Below are 20,984 nucleotides of genomic sequence, written 5' to 3' on the forward strand. Positions count from 1 at the left end.
GCCCGCCCCTTCCCTTCCCAGGCCCCGCCCCCTCCCTCGCGGCCCGCCCCTTCCCTTCACAGGCCCCGCCCCTCCGTCTCGGCCCGCCCCTTCCCTTCCCAGGCCCCGCCCCTCCCTCGCGGCCCGCCCCTTCCCTTCCCAGGCCCCGCCCCTCCCTCGCGGCCTGGCCCTTCCCTCCCCAGGCCCCGCCCCTCCCCCTCGGGGCCGGCTCCTTTCCAGAGGAAGCGTCTAGAACGCAGGCCCAGGTTCTGGCTACCCCACCGTTTGTGATGTGTCAACAGCTTTGTTGTCAATCACGTCGCGTCTGTGAGTTTCCTGCGTCCCAAGGTGAATGCTTAGGTAAAAAAAGAGTCATTTTGCTAGGAGCTTATTCACCCCCATGTATATCTTTATTAATCTCTGGGTTCTGCTGATGCTTCCCGCCCTTGAGATCCGACAGTCCACACACGCTGGAACTGCTGAGAGGGATCGTGTGGTCAGAAGGTAGAATTCACCAGTTTTTGAAACAAGAGCTTTTAACCCAAAGATGGTGGTGGATGGGTAGCAGAAAGGAAGAGAACCCCGCAAACTTTCCAGCCTCACCACAGTGTGGGTCCCTTCAAATTGCCGTCGATTCTTGCTGGGCAGGGAGGGGTCCTCACCCCAGGCGTCACCCCTTATTTCTCCTGGAGGAGACAGCTGTATTTCACCGGGGATGCAGTGATTTATGTGCACCATTTAAGTAGTGTTTTGGAGTTCTGAGGAATGCACAATGCAGCATGACTTGACGGTACAATATACTTCGGGGAACATGTGGAATGCACCGAATGTTTTCTTTTCCTTCTTTTAAAGCTAGTTTAAATCTACTTCAGTGACGAAACTGTTTAACCATGTGCAAATGTGTAATTCTGCCTCCTGACAGAGTCAGCCAGGATTGGGACGGCTGGCCATGCCAAGGCTGGAAGCCGACTTAGTCACCAGAGGTTTTCTGAGCCATAGATTTCCCCCTAAATTTAGAATAAGCTGAAAGAATAGAGTGATGACTACTTTTTACAGAGTCAATGCCTTTCTTTATACCCCTTTTTAAAATATAGATGCTTCTAAGGAGAAAGGGGCATATGTTGTATCCCCCCCTGCCTCCCCCCGCCCCCCCAGTGTAGATAGTTTGGGTATTAAACAAAATTGAGTTTAATGATAAGAAAATATTCTTATTAAAAAGTATTGTCAGACTACAAAATTTTGCTAATCTGATGGGATGTGAAATGGTGTCTTGTTTTTAATTTGCATTTTCCTGATTATCTATGAGGTTGAATTTATGTGACCATTCTCTGCCCCCCACCCCCACCCCCACCCCCACCCCCATCTGCTTAGGGAAATACTTGTTTTTCTCTTTTACCCATTTAAAAAATTGGTTTGTTTGTCTTGAAAGTTTTTCTTTTTAAGGTAGAAACTGGTAGGGCAGATTCTTACTGTAACCTCTAGTTACTCAGTGGCTCCGGATGGCAAATAAATGGCCCATGGAGAATGAAGCTGAAAATAGAGGAATGCTTTCCTAAAAGTGATTATCTGGAAATTTGGATTTCAGAGGTAGAAAGTAAGCATGCAGCTTCATGCTGAATAGCAAAATATACCAATATTTATAAAATGTCCCAAGATAGGTAACAGAAAGAGCAGCGTGCTACATGTAAGGGAGAGAGATGAGTGGAATTCTGTGCCCTGTCTCCTTTCCCGGTGTTGAAATTTCAGTTTCGAGGATGGCTGTAGGAGTGAGATCCAAGTGCCTTCTGCCTTTGTGCCTGCGCTTCAGACAGTGAGTGGACTTCAGTCATTAGTCTTCAGGTCTCTCCATTTCACCGGCGCTGAGCACGGAAATCAATAGCAGATCATTTAATAATGCTCCAAAGACTTGAAAAGAGCCTGTTAAGGGAGGTTTAAACCAAAATAAAGGAACTTCAGAGTGGGCGTTCTTGTATTTGTTGTTTTCCTTTGACTTGAAGAGAACTATTTGTAGCCGTGTGCCCCGTTGCTAGGGTGGGAGTTGGCCTAGGCTGTCAATTCAGATGTTTCAGATAGGGCAGAAGATAAGGTAGTGTCAGCTTATTCCTGTGGCAGTATGGGAAAATTTGAGAGGGAAATAAAGTGTGATTAATCACTTTCCAGCACACCAATGTTAAGATACGTACTTTAAAGTACAAATCACTTTGCAGTGTTTTATAGCATTTTCTGTTTCTTATCTAAATTACTATGGAAAATAGAACTATTCTTAGAGATGGGGTAAAATGTACTATTTCCTACACTGTCTCTCATTATCTCCAAGTCTTGGATGCTATTTCTAAGATTGCAATTGTAAGATTTGGAAATAGAAGCTATTGCGTTTTATTGCTATTGAGTCCATCCAGATAATGTTTCCTTTAAAAATGACTTTACATTGTACCTTAATTGGGATGGGTGTATAGGTTCATCAACAATAAGAGAATTGCATATTTAAAAGATGTGCATTTTAGAATATGTAAATTATACCTCCATTTAAAAAAAGGGAATTGGGCCCTGGTCAGGTGGCTCAGTTGGGTTCCATTCCTGGTCAGGGCACATACCTAGGTTGCAGGTTCGATCCTGGTGGGGTCGTGTATAGGAGTCAACCAATCGATATTTCTCTCACATTGATGTTTCTCTCTCTCTCTCTTTCTCTTTCTCTTCCTTCCTCTCTCTCTAAAATCAATAACAACACATCCTCAGCTGAGGATTAAAAAAAGAGAGAGAGAGAGAGAGAAAATTGGGGGGAATGACATTTCCAAATTGCCCCTCTGGCCGGAGTGGTAGAGATCATATGAACTGGTAGTCCTCAAAGGATTCTTGGGGCCAATGAAAGGTCTAGAGTCAATGAAAGTTCTTCGGGACTGGCCCAGGATGTCATGTCTGGTGGTCTTGGTATCTAGGAGGAAATCTTTGTCATCACTTGGAGAAAAGGCAAAAGAGCAGGGATTAGATTTTTAGTTACCATGAACTCAACAATAAAAAACATGAGCAAATTTTCCTACTGATATTGTACCCATGGCCAGCTTGAGTTGGAAGAGATGTAATTATATCCCACTGTCCTCTGACTACTGCTAGGGCATTTGCATGCTTTCAAAACCTGAAGACTTGGATTTTACTGTAGTTATGGAAAACTCCAGTCTTATTCTCTTAAATATCTTCTCTTCCCCAATTTTCTATTCTTTGTTCTGTCTGGAATTTCTACTTGATATATATTTTGAAATTTCTTGATCTATTTTCCATAGCACTTAAGTACAATTTCATAGTTACTCTATCCTGCATTCTGAGAAATTTCTTCCAATCTATCTTCTGGTTTGTATATTCTTTCTTCACTTTTGTCTTATTTATTCATTACCCTGTTCATCGCATTTTTAATTTCAGTGACTATGTTTTCCATTGATAGAGATTCAATTTGATTCTTCTTCAAATTTGCTTATTGTGTTGTTTTTCTATATTTTTTATTATGGTTTCTATGATTGTGCTTATATCTTTTGTGTCCTCTTTTCTATGCAGTTCTCTGAATGCTGATTCTTCCTTCTGCTCTATCTGTTGACTCACCTCACCATCGTTTATTCCTTCATGGACCTTGTAATTTTTTCCTAAGAGATGTAAAAGTGTTCCCAAGGAGTGAGTGTTTATTTTTACTACTAGAACTAGAGTCTGAGCTTGACTTTTTATTTAGTTAAATATCTCAATTTAGGATTTTTAAGTCAAGCAGGCAGCATAAATTCAGACCCCACATACACATGTATCTCAGGCTTGAGGTTTCCATTTCGCAAAGGTGTTTTTCTTCCTTTCAAGTTCCCAGACATGTCACGTATCACCTAGGGATGCAACCAAACCTTACTGTAGTGGGTTTGTTCTTCTAACATAACGAAAATGTTGGATGGAGGCAGAGCAGGGAAGAAACACTGTCATCCAGGGCCTTTTCCTAAAGCCCCCTGTATCTCCCCACCTCTCCATTGTTCAGCAGTGGCTTTCATCCTTCTGCCTGTTCCATGGTGGCAATTTGGCTATTCTACTTCCAGCCTCACAGCCACTGTCCCGGTAGGAGAGAGAGAAGGAAGCAACAAGGAGGAAGGGATGGCCCCCAGATCAGAAAAGCCAAACTTTCCCAGGAATCCCTAGCCCACTTCCGCTTACGTCTTTTGGCTAACAGTGCAGCACAGGCAGGGTGACCTCAGCGGCAAGGGGGATGAGCCATGCAGCTTGTTCTTCACACCTTGCCTTTGATGGTTCTCTTTATTTGTGCCACTTGGAGATTTCCCTCCCCCTTCTCTCCACCTTGGCTGCTACAACAAATTTTAACGGTTTTAAATAATCTAGATTTCTGTGCATTTGCTTAGGCTGTCACGTTGCCTAAAGAGTCATTCATTTGCCCCAAAGCTATAAGGTTCGTTTGTTCATTCACTGAACAGATACTGAGTACCTACAGTTGTGAACAGAGTAGACTTTGGTGGGGCGACTGAAGGTGCCCCATTTTCCCTTCTGCGTGCATCTGGAAGTTCAGAATTTGAAAAGGCTCTGTTTTATTTCTCCAGCCCCAGATATCCACAGTGGGGGTCCTCCCCAGAGAAAGATTGCACTTGATTTAGAAAGCAGTTCTGAGACCTGTAGCTGGGGACACGATGTTCAAAATCTGTAGAAGAGGGCGGGGGCAGACTGGCTCAGATATTCCTTTGCCTTTCATGAATTTCCCTGATTATTTGCTCCACTGTCCACTTAAGCTCTCCACACCTGCTGAGCTGAGAGTCTCCCTGGGAGGAGTGGCTCCCATCTCCATGGCAGCCCTCACCAGTGTTCCAGTGTGTGATTTCCTTGGGCTTCTCCATCAATAGGCGTCCACCTGCTTTCTGCTCTTTCATAAATTTGTCAAAATTCCTAATCAGTGTCGGCATCCTTTCTTGTTTCAGCACTACAGGTATTATGGAAGCGTTCATTTTTGTGTACCATGATTTCAATGGGATTTGGGGAAGTCGGCTCAGTAAATGTTTATATGCATTTGCAACCTTGAACCAGAAGCTCCAGATACATGGTCATGCATCCTATTTGCTTAGCACTATCCTTGGCACTACATACTTGACAAGAGAATACAGTGTGACGTCTACTCCTTAGTACCAGGGGCGTATCGCAGGCAGCCTGCATCAACTCTAAAGAGCTGATTATTAAAATTGTAACAATTCTATGAGTTAGTTGACTTTGCTTTGGTATCTTGAAATTGACCATGGCAGGAGTACATACCACTGAAATCAAACATTATGAATCAGCCCCTCTCCACCTTGAGCTGGTTGCTAAACATTTATCAGCACACCACTAGTCTTCACTCTTGGCCAAGCTGAGATGAGACATACCCTGAAGAAAAAGTAAAAGTCCAGGTAAGGTAGCCATCAAGTGTAAAACAGAGTGGCACAGACACGCCAACTGCCAAGGAATTCAGACGGGAGAAACCAATGTTGACTGCAGTCGTTGAGGCAGCTGGGCAAGGTAGCAGAGAGCAAACAGCATTACTGCTCCTGGCAAACGGAAAGCCAGAGTTCGAATCCGAACTCTTTTAGATATTTTTGTGTGACCTGGGAGAACCACGGAGTCCTTCTAGTTAGCATAAGGACAGTCAACATGGGTCTCATCCTTGTTATGGGTAGGCACTGTGCTAGGTGCTTTCCATCGATGAACTTAATCCTTAGTGTCACTATCTGCAAAATGTCGCCTATCTCAGAGGGCTGTCCTGAGATGGTAATTCATTTACAGAGCATGGCCTGGTAAACTCTCCGTTAAATTAGTTGCTTTTTTATTGGCAAATTTCTTACAGAAGAAAGCAACTGCTACGTGCAGATTTTCCCTCCCGGGCCTTGAAAGATGGGTGAGATGCGGTCCTGTGAAGGGACTTGTGGAGGCCATTTCCGAGTGGGTATCAAAGCAGGGGGAGGCAGATAGAAGTGTGGGTGCTGGTTCTGATGCTAGCCTGAGGCAAGTGGAAGTTGTACTTTGGGGAGTAGTTACAACAACTGAATGAGTCGAATGGGAACAGACTGTGGCAAGTCCTGTGTTCTAAGTAGGGAACTTAATATTTCACGTGATGGGAACTGGGGGGGTGGGGGGGGGGGCGGGCATTGTAAATTTTTGAAAGGGCAGAGAAACGATTAAAACAGGATTTTAGGAATAGGATTCTGGCAGGCAGGTGCTTATGCAAAAGGAGTTGGGAGTCGGTGCAGAGACCGGAACTTATGAGGTGGCAGAAGTGGGTGAGAAAGAAATGACCAGGCCTGAGAGACAGGTCAAAACAGTGGTTTATACGACAAGGAATTTTGTAAAAAGCCAAAACAAATCGGATTATTTTATAAATGAATAAGCTAGAAATATGTAGTCACAATATTTGTAAGAGCAATCTGAATCAGAAATTAGGAGAAATAAGCAAGGATTCTTTCTTCATCCTCCCAACCCCTAAAAAACTAATTTAAAAGTATATATATATATATATATATATATATATATATATATATATATATACACACACACACACACATACACTGAGTGGCCAGATTATTATGATCTCTGAACGCATAATAATCTGGCCACTCAGTGTGTGTGTGTGCATGTATGTGTGTGTGTGTGTGTGTATATATATATATATATATATATATATATATATATATGCATGAATTCGTGCATGGGTGGGGGTCCGGCCAGCCTGGCCAGGGGGAGGGGACATGGGCGGTTGGCCGGCCTGCCTGCTGGTCGAACTCCTAGTCGAGGGGACAATTTGCATATTAGCCTTTTATGATATAGGACAGTGATGAGCAACCTTTTGAGCTTGGTGTGTCAAACTTCGCCAAAAAACTGAACATAACTCGGGTAGTGTGTCACTTTGAGGAAAAAACATTATTTCGCAAATGTTTCATCCTCAGGAGCAGCAAATGTTTCATCCTCGGCATGCGGCCGCCTCAGCGGCCGCGTGTCATCAGAAATGGCTACGCGTGTCAGTGCTGACACGCGTGTCATAGGTTCGCCATCACTGATATAGGATATACACTGAGTGGCCAGATTATTGTGCGTTCAGAGATCATAATAACCTGGCCACTCAGTGTATATATTATTCAGTGGAAAGTTTTCTTTTTTTCTTACATTGCATGTGGTTTTGGGTACTTTCTTTTAGTTAAATTAACTTAATGTGGATAAACTTTTTGAGTTTGTTTAGTTTTATAACAAAATTGTGGCATCTGTAGTTAATCCTGTTTTCCTAAGTACCCATAAAATGATGTTAAATAATGGTTTTATCATGGTTGGGAGCTATAATGTTTTTCTTAACCTCTACAGAGGGTGGAGAAAGGGGGGCAGGACATGCTACTGTGTAGACACGGGGGAATGTCAGTGAGCCGAGCAAGCTCTGTCGGCAGGACTTGAATGCAAGGTTGAGTGGTGGTGATGCCCTGCATGGGGCGCCCGGACCTTGCCCCATTCCTGTCCTCGTGTGACGGCCCGCAGGGACACCGGAGGGCTGTGTGTGGCCCACGAGCCGCTTTCTTCCTCATCATTCTGGTAACAACCAGCTTTGTCAAAGGTCTCCGGTGACCTTCCTGTGGCTAAACACAGTGGAGATTTTTGGGTCCTCATCTTTTTAGTTCTGAGCAGCCTTGACAATCACTCCTTTTGTTTTGTTTTGTTTTGTTTTGGCTTAAACAACCGAAATTTATTTTCTTACAGTTCTGGAGGCTGCAAGTCTGTGATCCAAGTGTCATCAGGTTGATTTCCTCCGAGGCCTCTCTTTGGCTGCAGACGCTACCCTCTCGCTGTGCTTCGAATGTTCTTTTCCATGTGTGTGCTCATAAAAGATCGATCTGGAGTGAACCAACAACCATCGCTAATATCTTCATAGGTAAACATGCTTACTGAGTGCATTTGGTTTTGTTTTTCATTTAGTTCCCCCTCCCCCGCCCCCCCATTCTCTTTGAGTTGGTGAGAACGTCAGCCTCGTCAGAGCAGAAGGGAGGTGAGCAGCGTTTGGTTTAGGTGGGTGATTTTGCATTCTGGACCTGGATGAATTGTGGAAGTCAGGGATTCTCCCAGTGACCTCTCCAAGTTGACCACGAAGCTCAGTGATGTTGAGAATATGCTGTAACAATTGTGCCAGTTAAAATGATCGACAGAGGAAACATACTAGTAACTGGTGACAACAATTAGAGTGAATTCACTTAGCAAGGTTTGGCCTAAGGAAAAGAATATTTGTTGCTTTTACTTAGATGTACCAAAGACAGCAGTCTAAGCAGTATATTTTGATGCATTACTTTATAACTTTGTCTTTAAGCTTGGCTAACCAGTCATTGATCAGAACATTTATTGAGTGCCTATATTGTGCCAGATAATTTTTACCATGTTATTCAGTCTTCTCATTTTTTAACTTATCCTTTTCTCATTCTCTTCCTCCTCTGCCTCATCCTTTTTTTTTCTTTCCCCCAGACTCTTAATTTTTCTATTAATATTTGTCTTGAATTTTTATTTAGTTTTTCTTTATCATAGCATATGAAATTTTCTCATAAAATCTATTTCCCTCTCTTCTTGGAAAGAATTATCCTTCAACTGGAAAAGTGAAAAATATCCATCAATTTTAAACATAAAAATAATTATGCAAATATATAATATGCATATATATATATATATATATATATATATATATATATTCAGTTGTTAGGAAATAATGAACTTGGTCATTAGTACACATCCTTGCTTTTTAGGGAATTTCTATCAATTTTGAGAACCATTCTTGCGTTCCTCACTCAGTGAGCTAACAGAGCCAGACTGGCCTCGCTAAGGGTGAAATAAACTTAGCAACTATGAAAACCTGCAAGAAAGGATGGCCCACAGGAAGCCTTCATCCTCTGTGTTTACATTGGTACTGATCTGAATGGCATGCTGTTAACTCAGCATAAAGCTATGCTTTTTAAAACATTCAAGTTCAAGGGCATCCCGTTTATAACCAATCATGTTCCAGGCCTATAAAGTGTTTGCAATAACAATCCAAACTGACATGTAAGTTAAAGCTCACCCTGGGCAGCTTAAATTTAGCCCGGGACTTGCTCATCTCATAGCATCTCATGATCAACTGCAATTCACACCTCACCATTCTAGGAATCGATGTACATGATACACCGTTATATTATTATTAAATCCAATTGCTTTGCAATTAACCCAATACGACACCTATACAAATGATTCAAATAAAGAGCCTCATGTTTCACGGGAGACAATCAATAAAGTGAAACCACAGCTACCGACAATGCCAGCGATTTGGCTTGTTACTATAGTGACACATTTTTCTCGGGTTTTTTCTCAGGCCGAGGCTGCTCTCCCCACACTGAATCGCAGCTACTATAACTCAGTATTGGCTCTGGCCAGTGTCGGCAAACTCATTAGTCAGCAGAGCCAAATATCCACAGCACAATGATTGAAATTTCTTTTGAGAGCCAAATTTTTTAAACTTAAACTTCTTCTAACGCCACTTCTTCAACATAGACTCGCCCAGGCCGTGGTATTTTGTGGAAGAGCCACACTCAAGGGGCCAAAGAGCCACATGTGGCTCGCGAGCCGCAGTTTGCCGACCACGGGGCTATGCCCATGCCTTACCAAAGCATAACATTCAAACACGCTCGGCCATTTCTAACCATCTTCGCTGAGTCATGAAACGTTACAATCAGTATGGGATGTACTAAGTCATAAATTTTCCTTCTTTGCTCCCAACATGGAAGGAGGGCTTCTTTGCCCAGAAAAGGCTCCTTGATGGTGAAAAAGAAAAGAGCTGCATTGTTGATAAAGTAAGTTCTTAGGAAAAACCCGATTCTTGCTCTTCCCCTTGCACAAATGTTTTATAATTAGATGTCTGAAAACAAAACCAAATCATAACGGCATCCTTCGCAGTTATTATTATTGCCATTCTGTAGCTTTATTTTCTCTTTTAATTAAGTAAAAGAACGTCACCACCTTTCACAAAAATATTACAACCCCCTATTATGCTAAGTAGAATAAATCAGTCAGAGAAAGACAGTTACCGTATCACTTCACTTATATATGGATCCTAAACAACAAAATAAACAAACAAACAAATTTGAAACAGACTCAGAGAACAGACTGGTTGTTGCCAGAGGGGAGGGGGCTTGAGGAATTAGGTGAAAAGGGTGAAGGGATTAAGAAGTACAGATTGGTAGTCACAGGGATGTACAGTACAGCATAGGGGACATAGTCAATAATATTGTAATAACTATGTGTGGTGCCAGGTGGGTACTGGAAATATCGGGGGGAACACTTTGTAAAGTATGTGATTGTCTAACCACTAAGCTGTGCACCTGAAACTACTACACAATAACAGTGAATGTAAACTGTAATTGAAAAATAAAACTAAAAAAGAAAAAAAAAGAGAAAAAAAGAAAAATAAAACTAAAAGAACATGGCAACCCTCTTATTACGTCACCCTCTTTTGGCAGATGTGCCAGTGTTTGCCTGCCAGACAACTTGGTGCAGAGACTCACCATGTTGAGGGCAGGGACGGTGTGCCACCTTCAGACCTCTGACTGCTGTGCACAGACGTCCACGAGGGGTTTGTTGACAGCCCATTTGAATACTGCCTTTTTAAGGCCTCCTAACTCCTTAGGGTAAGTAGACTGACCTTGACCGATGGAGCATTCGGGACAGACACTGACCACACATGTATCTTGTCTGTGTCTCTCTTTATATCCTTGTTTCCAAACAGAGGCCAGTCAAGTCCGGGTATGTTTCCATGAGGCCATTCTCATCTCCTGAAATAGAGAGAGTGGAACAGTTAGTATGGAAAACATCTCTCCTTTTAAACCTGGTGTGGATGAGTGAAAACAATGACTTACTCAGTAATCTAAGCAGAGTCTGTTGTCCATGAATCATACGGCATACAGAAAGGTGAGGAAAATGTTCAGTTTGCAGTTTCTCCCTGGCCAGGGAGGAAACCATGGGGGTGAATCGTGGTTTTAGTGCTGACTGTCCTGGGGAAGCTAAATTGGGAAGCCACAGGTAAAAACAGAGTGGGAAGTGCATCCTCAACGGGAATGCAATGGTCCTAAGCTCTGAGGGGCCCCAGACGCCCCTTCCGCTACTTACACGGGGGCAAAGGTCTGCAGAAGAGCTCTTGCATGTTCACCCCCGAGAAGTTCCCCGTGGATTGGGCAAAAGACAGGAGACTTCTTGGAGGGGGAGGGGAGGTAACCGGCTGCCTGAAAAGAGGAACACAATTGCATGCACTCGCTCGTGTGAAAGAAATTCATTTAAGAGCAATTGGATTAGAGATGGAGATTTACATGGATGACGTTAAGGAAGAGGATAAGACAGTAAGGATGTACATCACTCATTTGCTACAAAAGTATAAAAAGCTTTGGGGACTGACAGTGCTAAGTGGAAAATGGGCCACTAAATTGTAATTAAACTATGATTGCAATTATGTAAAGTAATTTTGCTGTGGACAAAGGCTGGCCAGGGATACAGAGAAATTAACATAGTTATTGTGTTAATGTAGTGATGTTATTTCTTTCCCATTGTTTGAATTGTGTGGGTGTGAATGCGAGGGCAGGGCTGGGGAGAGGCTATAGATAGAGCCCCACAGAAAGAGTTACACAAGGAATCAGGAAGCCCGTGTTTAAGTTTCACAAGCATGCCAGCTGTGAACTTAACCTCCCTGAGCGTCAGTGTCCTCATATAGAGAGCGGGAATCATAGAACCTGCCCAGCACCGTGGGGTAGTGAAAACACTTTGTAAATCGAAAGTATTGTAAGAGACTGTGAGAAGTTAAGACCAGAGTTCTATGTAGACCAGAGACTTAAAAATCCAGAACCAAAAAGTCACCCTGAATCTCTCCCCAGCAGTCACTGTGGGAGCTGGACAGCATGCGCCATCTCATTTACTTGCACAGTGTAGAATTTGCACTCACTTATTGGGCACCCCAACCAGGTTTCCCAATACCATTTATGGAATAATCCATTTATCGAAATGATTGGAAATGCTTCCTTTATCATATACCTATACTGATTCCTAAGCTCTATTGTTTCACTGCTCTCTGTTCTGTTTTTTGTTTGTTTGTTTGTTTTGTTATTCCTCACCCGAGGATATTTTTCCCATTGCTTTTCAGAGACTGGAAGGGAGGGCGGAGAGTGGGGGGGGGGGGGGGGGAGAGAGAGAGAGAGAACATCAATGTGAGAGAGACACATTGACTGTTTGCCTCTTGAATGCACCCTGACCAGGGGTGGGGGGCAAACTCACAACCCAGGTACGTACCCTTGACAGGGAATCAAACCCACCATCCTCTGGGGCCTGGGCCTATGCTCTGACCACTGAGAACCACTGGCCAGGGCTCACTGCTCTGTTTTGATTTTTGTAGCTTTATAATATTTTTAATCTGGTAGGACGTTTTGTAGTTTTTTTGTTTTTGTTTTTAATAAGATCCAGGGTAGAATGGGAGCTATTAAGAAGGACAACCCAGCCCTAACCAGTTTGGCTTAGTGGATAGAGTATGGGCCTTCGGACTGAAGGGTCCCAGGTTCAATTCCGGTCAAGGACATGTACCTTGGTTTTGGGCACATCCCCAGTAGGGGGTGTGCAGGAGGCAGCTGAATTGATGTTTCTAACACTTTATCCCTCTCCCTTTCCCTTCCTCTCTGTAAAAATTCAATAAAATATATTTTAAAAAAAGGAAAGAAGGATAACTCAGCTTGGGTGCACGCAAGTAAGTAACCAGCCCAGGGGTGCCCAATCTTAGAAGACACTCTGGAAGCAGAGAATGTTTAGTTCAAATCTCTGTTTACTACTTACTCTTGGGGTGACCCAACGACCAAGCCTTAATCTCTCTCTTTCCTCATCTGTAAATGGAGGATAATAACACCTACCTCGAAGTTGTGTGGATTAAGTTACTAAATGAATGTGGGGTCCCAGCGGGGAGCCTGGCACGCAGTGGTTGCCACCCTGCCCTCACTGGGTGTGCCCTCACCGCTGTGACGACGCGGCTTCCCTTAGGTCTCTTGCATCTGCAAAGGGAAGAGGAGCGGAGCATTGTCACCATTTCCCATAGCATTCTGAAGGCGCGTTCACTGTGCAGACACACATGATAACTGTATGGTAAGGAAATGGCACTTAAATTCTACATATGTATTCGCTGCTCCCGGAATATGGCAAAGCAGGTGATGCCACGTGCCATATAATTCATAAAAAGGGCCGTCATTATGCAGCCCAGAACGTGGGATGCCAAACCCGAGGGATGCCTGGTGGGGTGTCCCTGTCCGGGGCAGAGGGGGAAGTTGCTCAGGGCGATGAGAACAGGGGAGGGAACAGGTGGAAAATAGGGGGACCTCACCTCTCTCTCTGCTCAGCAAGTTTGGATTTTAAGTGATTTGGGGGCAGAGATCACATCTATCACCTCCCCTTTAGTAGTTTCTGAAAGATGGTTGCATAATATTGACACTATTTGCTGATCAGAGTGAAGAAATGTCACACAGGACCTCAGAGTCACCCTCCGTCGCCGAGAGTGGCCAGGATGACTCTCCCGGGAAGCCTGTCTTCTCGCCCCGGGATGTGATGGATGGAGTCTGATCGTAATTAATTTTAATAGAGACCTGACGTGATGTGATAGAATCTTGGCCATTCGAATGAAGTAGAACCAGCCAGCCAGCTTGGACAAAAACAATCAGTTCTCCCTCACCATTGGCTTTAGAACAAGTCAAATCCAATTAAACAGTATTCGTTGATGAGTGATTTCGTGCCCAGCACTGTAAAGGGTGTACAGAAGAAGGACCTGTCTGACGCCCACTGTCTGAGCCGGACAGAGAGGAAATACCATGAAATAATAATGGGCACCGTCTGTTGAGCCCCTGACTTACGCGCCACGCACTGTGACGTGCCCGGTGTACACGATCGTGAATTCCTCCCACGAACGTTTCTGGAGTGCCTCTTACGTGCCAGGCCTCCTCGTTTCTGGGAATACCACAGGCCACAGGGACAGACAGCCCTGCCTCTGGGGAACCCACATTCTAGTGCTTGTAGACAAGTGTCTAATATCATGTCAATGATGAGTGCTGTGAAGAACAGCAAAGCAGGGTAAAGGCCTGGGAGGACCCGGGTGCATGGAGGGGATGCTTTAGGGCAGCCCCTCTGAAGCTGTGACCTGGGGGACTGGTGTCCACGGTGAGATGAGGGTGGTGTGCTCAAGGCCCAGTGTGGCTGGGATGGGATGCGGGAGGAGGAGGGGGCAGAAGCGTAGACGGACACGTGACTAAGCCCTGGAGGGCCGTGCGGGAAATGAGAAGCAGGCCAGGTTTCATTCTGAGGACAGTGGGAAGCTCCCGGGAAACTGGGAGCAGGGAGCATTACCTGGGAGCTCACTCTGAGATGGACAGCCACATGCTGGAGACTTGCTCTCTGGCTGTCAGAACGGGAGACAAGCCAGCTGGAGGAGGCAGCGGGGTGTCTCCTGAACTGATCCTGCTGTGGTGGGCCATGGCGTTGGGATGACCCTTCAGAGTTTTCCCAGTTGAGGCAAAGGCTGGACCTTGGAAGCTGGCATCAACCATGTGGTGTCTCCTGAGAGGGAGGGGTGGCAAAGCTGGGTGAGGCAGCTCCCTTGGGGCTGGCGGATGCCTGAAGAGGTGCTGGCCACGGGCCACCAGCAGTCAACAGCGCAGCAGCTGGGCTGTGACACCTCAGTCCTGAAGAGAGGATCTGGGTGCACACTCCAGCTCCCACCACCCATCTGCTTGTGTTCAAGTCTCACAACAAGCCTCCACGTTAAGCATTTTTAGCTCCTTTCTGAGACTCGGGGAATTTAAGCAAACTGTTCAAGGTCACTTACTAGCATATCTGAGTCCAAAGACCATGTATGTAAAAAATGTAAAATGTACACACCATGCAATGTATCATTTTAGCCATTTTAAGTGTACAGGTCAGTAGCATTAATAACATTCATATTGTTGTATAACCATCACCACCACCCATCTCTAGAACATCTTCCATCTTATGAAACTGAAGCTCTGTACCCATTAAACAATAACATAATACAAGAATACTATTAATATTAAACATAATAATAATGTTAAACAGTAACTCCCCATTCCTCTCTCCCGCCAGCCCCTGGCACCCACCTTTCTAATTTCTGTCTCTGTGAATTTCACTACTCTGGGAACCTCATATAAGTAGAACCATACAGTATTTGGCTTTTTGTGTCTGGCTTATTTCACTGACAATAATGTCTTCAAGGTACATCCATGTTGTAGCATGTGTCAGAATTTCCTTAAAAAAAAATCCCCAAGGAAATCAATTGTTTCAATCAATTGTGCAACACTAGTAATGATGACTCGATATGTTTATTTTTTAGAGAGGAAGGGGGAGAGAGAAGAGAGAGAAACATCTTCCATATGCTCCCCAACTTGGAATCGAACCTGCAACCTAGGTATGTGCCCTGACCAGGAATCAAACCTGCAGCCTTTTTGGTGTATGGGATCATGCTCCAACCAACTGAGCCATTTGACCAGGGCTCCTTCTTTTGTAAGATTGAATAATACTCCACTGTGTGAACATTCTACATTTTGTTTATTTGTTCTGTTGATGGGCATAATAGCCACCATTTGGCTGTTCTATGAACATTTCTGTAAAAATGTCTGAATCTCCCTTTTTTTTTTTTATTACTTGGGGTATATACCCAGAAGTGGAATTGTTGGATCTTATGCTAGTTCTATTTTTAATTTTTTTAGAAATTTTCATTCCATTTTTCACAGTAGTTGCACCATTTTACATTCCAGACAGCATTGCACAGGGTTCCAGTTTCTCCACATCCTTGCCAACACTTGTTTTCTTTCCTTTATTCCTTTTCTTTTCTTTGGATAATAGTCATCCAAATGGGTGAGAAGTGGTATCTCATTATGGTTAGAAGACCATGTATTTTTTTTTTTTATGCCACCCTGCATCTCAGAAAGGAATCCAAGATTGCCAGTGTGCACCCAATCTCATGATGCCTTCTGCAGGTGGAAATAGTGACAACACTAGGCTAAGACTCAAGCTTAGATGTTTTCCTTGGGTTAACAGCGAGCTACCCAAACACTCTGAATATCCCCTTAGACATCCAGACACCTGAAGAACAATACAGACTTTGGCACCGTATCCTGAATCAATCTTTACAGTTCTGCTCAAGGACCCTAAGTAGTTTAGAAACCTGTGCTTTTCTTTGCACACTTAAAAGTTGACATTTATAATTTTATCATAAGTTTAAATATTTTATTGCAAAAATATAATTGCTAGCATATTGTAAATATTGACATTTTAAAGTAAAACTGTTGCATCACTATTTTAAATGTGTACAAATGGCATCTAAATCCTATAACAGTTTGTTACTCACCATCATCCACTTAAGAAATATACAAACAAGCTCATCCTTAGCAAGCAAAATTTGTATATTTTTTGTTTTCTCTTTGAAATTTTATTTCCATCTACTTCCCCTTCAGAATTTATGTTATTGTGTTATTTATGAGTGAACATATTTTACTGAGCATCCCGTCATACTTTTATTTATCAAGCATATGTATAAAAATAGAAATTTATACACTTACAAATTCCTGTGACCCTAGACTCTAAGTGTTTTCTGGATCGAGTCATCATTACTAGTGTTGCACAATTGATTGAAACAAACTGAATGATTAGACTGTTTTGATAAATACTAACATAAAAAGGAAAGTATTATTGGACACTTACATTTCTTAATAAGATAGATGATGTTGTCCCTTTTCCAAACATTATATTATTGTGGATAAATATTACTTATGGCTACAATGACAAAGTGTTTAGCATCCATTCTATTTCTGTTTTCCATGTTTTAGAGATGAAAAATCCTTGCTCTGATAAATAGGAAGACGGGAATGAAAAGAGTCTTGTTATAAAAAATGTCCTTCAATTTTTGGAACTCCTTTCGACTTCACGGCCCCAAATCACATGATAATCCATTGTCAAATATTAGTTTTAATGATCTATCAGCTGACAACAACACTATTTCTTTCTTCCATCAATTTCGTTGAAAGCAAGGTATTGGAAACCACCTGATTTGCAAAGGATTTGTTACCCATCTGTTATGGGTCAAATTAAATCCCCTCCAAATTCAAATATTGAAGTCCTAACCCCCAAGATCCTAAAATGTGGCCTTATTTGAAAATGATGTCATTGTAGATATGAGTAGTTACGATGAGGTCATTAGGGCATACCCTCATCCACTATGACCAGTGTCCTTTTGAAAGGGGGAAATTTGGACAGAGGGACAGACATGCACAGAGGAAAGAGGATATGAGGACAGTGGGAGAACAGATCCTTCTGCACAGCCACAAAGGAACCAACCCTGCCCATGCCTTGACTTTGGACTTCTAGCCTACAGAAGCTTTGCTATGTCCCCTACACCAGAGTTTTTATGGCCACACTAGAGGCCTGGTGCATGAAAATCGTGCACTGGGGGTGGGGGTGGGGGAGGGTCCCTCAGCCCGGCCTGCGCCCTCTCGCAGTCCAGGACCCCTCGCTCCTTACCAACCGCCTACAGCGGAGGTGGGAGAGGCTCCTGCCACTGCCACTGAGCTTGCCAACTGTCAGCCTGGCTTCTGGCTGAGCAGCCCGCCCCCTGTGGGAGTGCACTGACCACCAGGGGGCAGCTCCTGCATTAAGCGTCTGCCCCCTGGTGGTCAGTGTGTGTTATAGTGACTGGTCATTCCACCATTTGGTTGATTTGCATATTAGCCTTTTATTACATACTAGAGGCCCGGTGCATGAAATTCGTGCACAGGAGGGGGGATCCCTCAGCCTGGCCTGCACTCTCTCACAATCTGGGACCCCTCGGGGGATGTCCGACTGCCGGTTTAGGCCCGATCTCACAGGGATCCCTGTGGGATTGGGCCTAAACCAGCAGTTGGACATCCCTCTCACAATCTGGGACCACTGGCTCCTAACCGCTCACCTGCCTGATCGCTCCTAACCACTTGCCTACCTGCCTGATCACCCCAACCACTCTGTCTGCCTGCCTATGCCCCTAACCGCTCGCCTGCCTGCCTGATCACCCCTAACCACTCTGCCTGCCTGACTGACCGCCCCTAACCGCTTGCCTGCCTGCTTGATCATCCCTAACTGCCTCTGCCTCAGCCCCTGCCACCATGGCTTCGTCCAGAAGGACGTCTGGAATGATGTCTGGAAGGTCGTTTGGCTGTCTGGTCTAATTATTACAGGGGTCCTCAAACTTTTTAAACAGGGGGCCAGTTCACTGTCTCTCAGACCGTTGGAGGGCCGGACTATAGTTTAAAAAAAACTATGAACAAATTCCTATGTACACTGTATATATCTTATTTTGAAGTAAAAAAACAAAACAGCAAAAACACCCGCATGTGGCCCGCGGGCCGTAGTTTGAGGACGCCTGAATTAGCTTTTATTATTATAAAGGATGTGTTTATTAATTTTCTAATGAAAGAGGTAATAATTACTCGTGGTTAAAATTCAGACAGTACTCACAGGTTTGAAATAGAAAGTAAAAAATCACTAATAATCAAAACATCTAGAGAGAACTACTGCTAACATTCCAGACAGGTCCTTCCAGACATGTTGACTTATAATTTGCTTCTTCACATAACAATGCACGTGAACATCTTTCCAATAAATATACTTCATTTTTAATGGCTGCATAATATTTTATTAATTGTGGGACTGTTTAGTTTGAATCCCTTAATGATGAACATTTATCTTGTTTCCAGTGTATCACTGTTTTCTTGTTTCGAGTTCCATTTCTTTCTTGATAATGAGGTCTAATATCTTTTCCTGTTTTTTATAACCCATTCATTCTTCACAGATGAGAAACACTGTAATGGGCAAAGGTCTTTAATTAAAACATTAGTTCCACTGTCCCCTCTTTTCTTTCCTTTCCTCCACCAAATGCTATTAACATGTTTATGTTCCCAGAGTCACAAGCCAGGGGTTTTCCTGGGCATTTCTTTTCAGTTTCATATAAGTTTTCTGAAATTCCCTGGTAAACTGCTCCCCTAATTATTTTCTTGTGACTTTTTTGGCATATCCATTTCATATTCCTTGTTTATTTTATACTAGAGGCCCGGTGCACAAAATTCATGCATGACTAGGGTCCCTAGACCTGGCCAGTGATCAGGGCCAATCAGGGCCTTCCTTTGTTCCGCGCCACCCCCTAGTGGTCAGCACACGTCATAGCGAGCGATCAAACTGGTCTCCTGGTTGAATTCCCGAGGGGACACTTTGCATATTAGCCTTTTATATATATAGATTTGCGTTAAATAAAATGGTTTTGAGCATTTCCTGGCTGTTACCTCTATGGCAAGACGTTCATCACCTCCCACCTACCTTTTCTATGCCCCCCAGTATCCTGTTCTCAGGCCCACCAGTTCCCACCTGTTGCACATTCCCTCCTTTGCTCAAGTTGTTCTCTTGCCCTGGAATGGCCTTTACCTAAAGGACTGCCTTTAGGATCCAGCTGAAATGTGCACTTTCCTCAGCCGAAATTAATTGTGTTTCCAAGTGCCTCACAGCACTTTACTATTACCTCCACCATGCGCTCGTCTAGGAAAACATTTATTCAGCGCCTATGGTGCACTGGGAAGTGCAGGGGCAGATTCAAAGGACAAGCCTTGGTATCCCCTCTCTAGGACTCTCCGGCCCCTGGGGAGAAAGGAAGGTGAACACCTCACTTCAGTCCAGTGTGATGAATGCTGAAATGCAGGTAGGTGCGAGGCGCCACGCAGCACGCGAACAACAGGCCGGCCAGGAGTGGTTGACTTTTATTTGATGCATGCTTTCCCTTTATAGAAGCCTAGATCCTGAGGTCAGATCCGTCTTTAAATTCACCTTTGGATCCCGGGGAATGTGCCCGAATGTGTACTTTTTGGAGAGTGGGCACCCGCCCGCGTCCTGAACACGTGCTCAGGTGTGTGTGCTCAGGGCCGGGGGTGGGGGGAGCGGAGGGGGGTGGGCACCAGGCACAGGGCCAAACCCATCCCCCGCCTTTCCCGGAGCCAGACCATTTTCGCATCTCTCATCTCCCCTGAAATGATGCACAATCCCCTCCAGATTTAGAATCCTGACTATTTCACGAAAGTCCGGAAAATATGACAGAAATGGTGGAGGTCGGTTCAAGATCTACAGGTTCCTGGCAGCGGCAGGACGGGCTGCGCCCGCACTGGACGCACTTCTTTCGAGGCCCGGCGGGCATCTCACACGGGCCTGGTCCCCGGACACCTCGCCGCAGGCCGGAGGCGCGATCCCGGAGCGGGCCCTGCGGCGGCCGCGCCCTCGGAGCCCGCGGGCCGCTCCAGCTCTTCGCGCCGCCCCGACCCCGTCCGCGCCCGGCTCCGGCCCGGGTTTTACGGGCCGCCCGTCGCCACGCTCGCTGAGCCGGGAGCCGGCGCCGCCGAAGCCGCCGAGCCCGGGGCGTGGGGGCCGCGCACGCGCGCCCGGGGGGCGGGGGGGGGGGGAGGTGGCGGGTCCCCCTCCCCGGCTCCGCGCGCCCCGCACCGTCGCGCCGTCGCCCCGCCCGCCGTCGCCGGGTCCGGGCCCCGCGCGGCCCGCGCCAGCACAGCCCGCCTCCCCCGCCCGCGCTCCGTCCCCGCGGCCGGGAAGGAACGTTCCTGGCTCGCCCCGCCCGGCCCGCGCCTCCCCCGCCGCGTGTTTTCCGCCCCAGTAACGATCGCGCCGCACAAACAAGCCCGGGTGCCCTTTGCCAAGCGGGCGGGAGGGCATCGCGCTTGGCGCGAGCGGGCCATTTTCAGGGCGCGTCTCCGGAGCCGCTGAAAGTCTTGTTTTCTCCCCAAAGTAGAAGTTGTGGGGGGCGGGGGCGGCGAGGGGCCGCTTCCAACTGCTGCGCACGCTTCGAATAGTTGTCAGTGAAATCAAACTGACGTCAGCCCCGGGGAACAAGATAGGTCTCTTTTGTTCTCCTG

The 20,984-nt window shown here is 45.2% G+C and overlaps 1 long non-coding RNA gene across 3 annotated transcripts; it reads left to right on the forward strand.

The window, feature by feature from the left end:
* The first annotated feature begins 207 nt into the window (after positions 1-207).
* LOC307104910 lies at positions 208-19,967 on the forward strand. Of its 3 annotated transcripts, none has more exons than XR_013813953.1 (6): positions 208-339; positions 7,714-7,885; positions 9,753-9,818; positions 10,485-10,652; positions 19,695-19,768; positions 19,855-19,967. It is a non-coding gene; the product is annotated as an uncharacterized lncRNA (long non-coding RNA). The 3 variants fall into 3 exon arrangements; XR_013813954.1 differs by having other exon boundaries at positions 229-327; XR_013813955.1 differs by lacking the exons at positions 19,695-19,768; positions 19,855-19,967 and adding an exon at positions 10,751-11,725 and having other exon boundaries at positions 229-327.
* The last annotated feature ends 1,017 nt before the right edge of the window (positions 19,968-20,984 follow it).

This window comes from Cnephaeus nilssonii (genome assembly GCF_951640355.1).
Source record: "Cnephaeus nilssonii genome assembly, chromosome: 9".
In the NCBI taxonomy this organism is placed as follows: Eukaryota; Metazoa; Chordata; class Mammalia; order Chiroptera; family Vespertilionidae; genus Cnephaeus; species Cnephaeus nilssonii.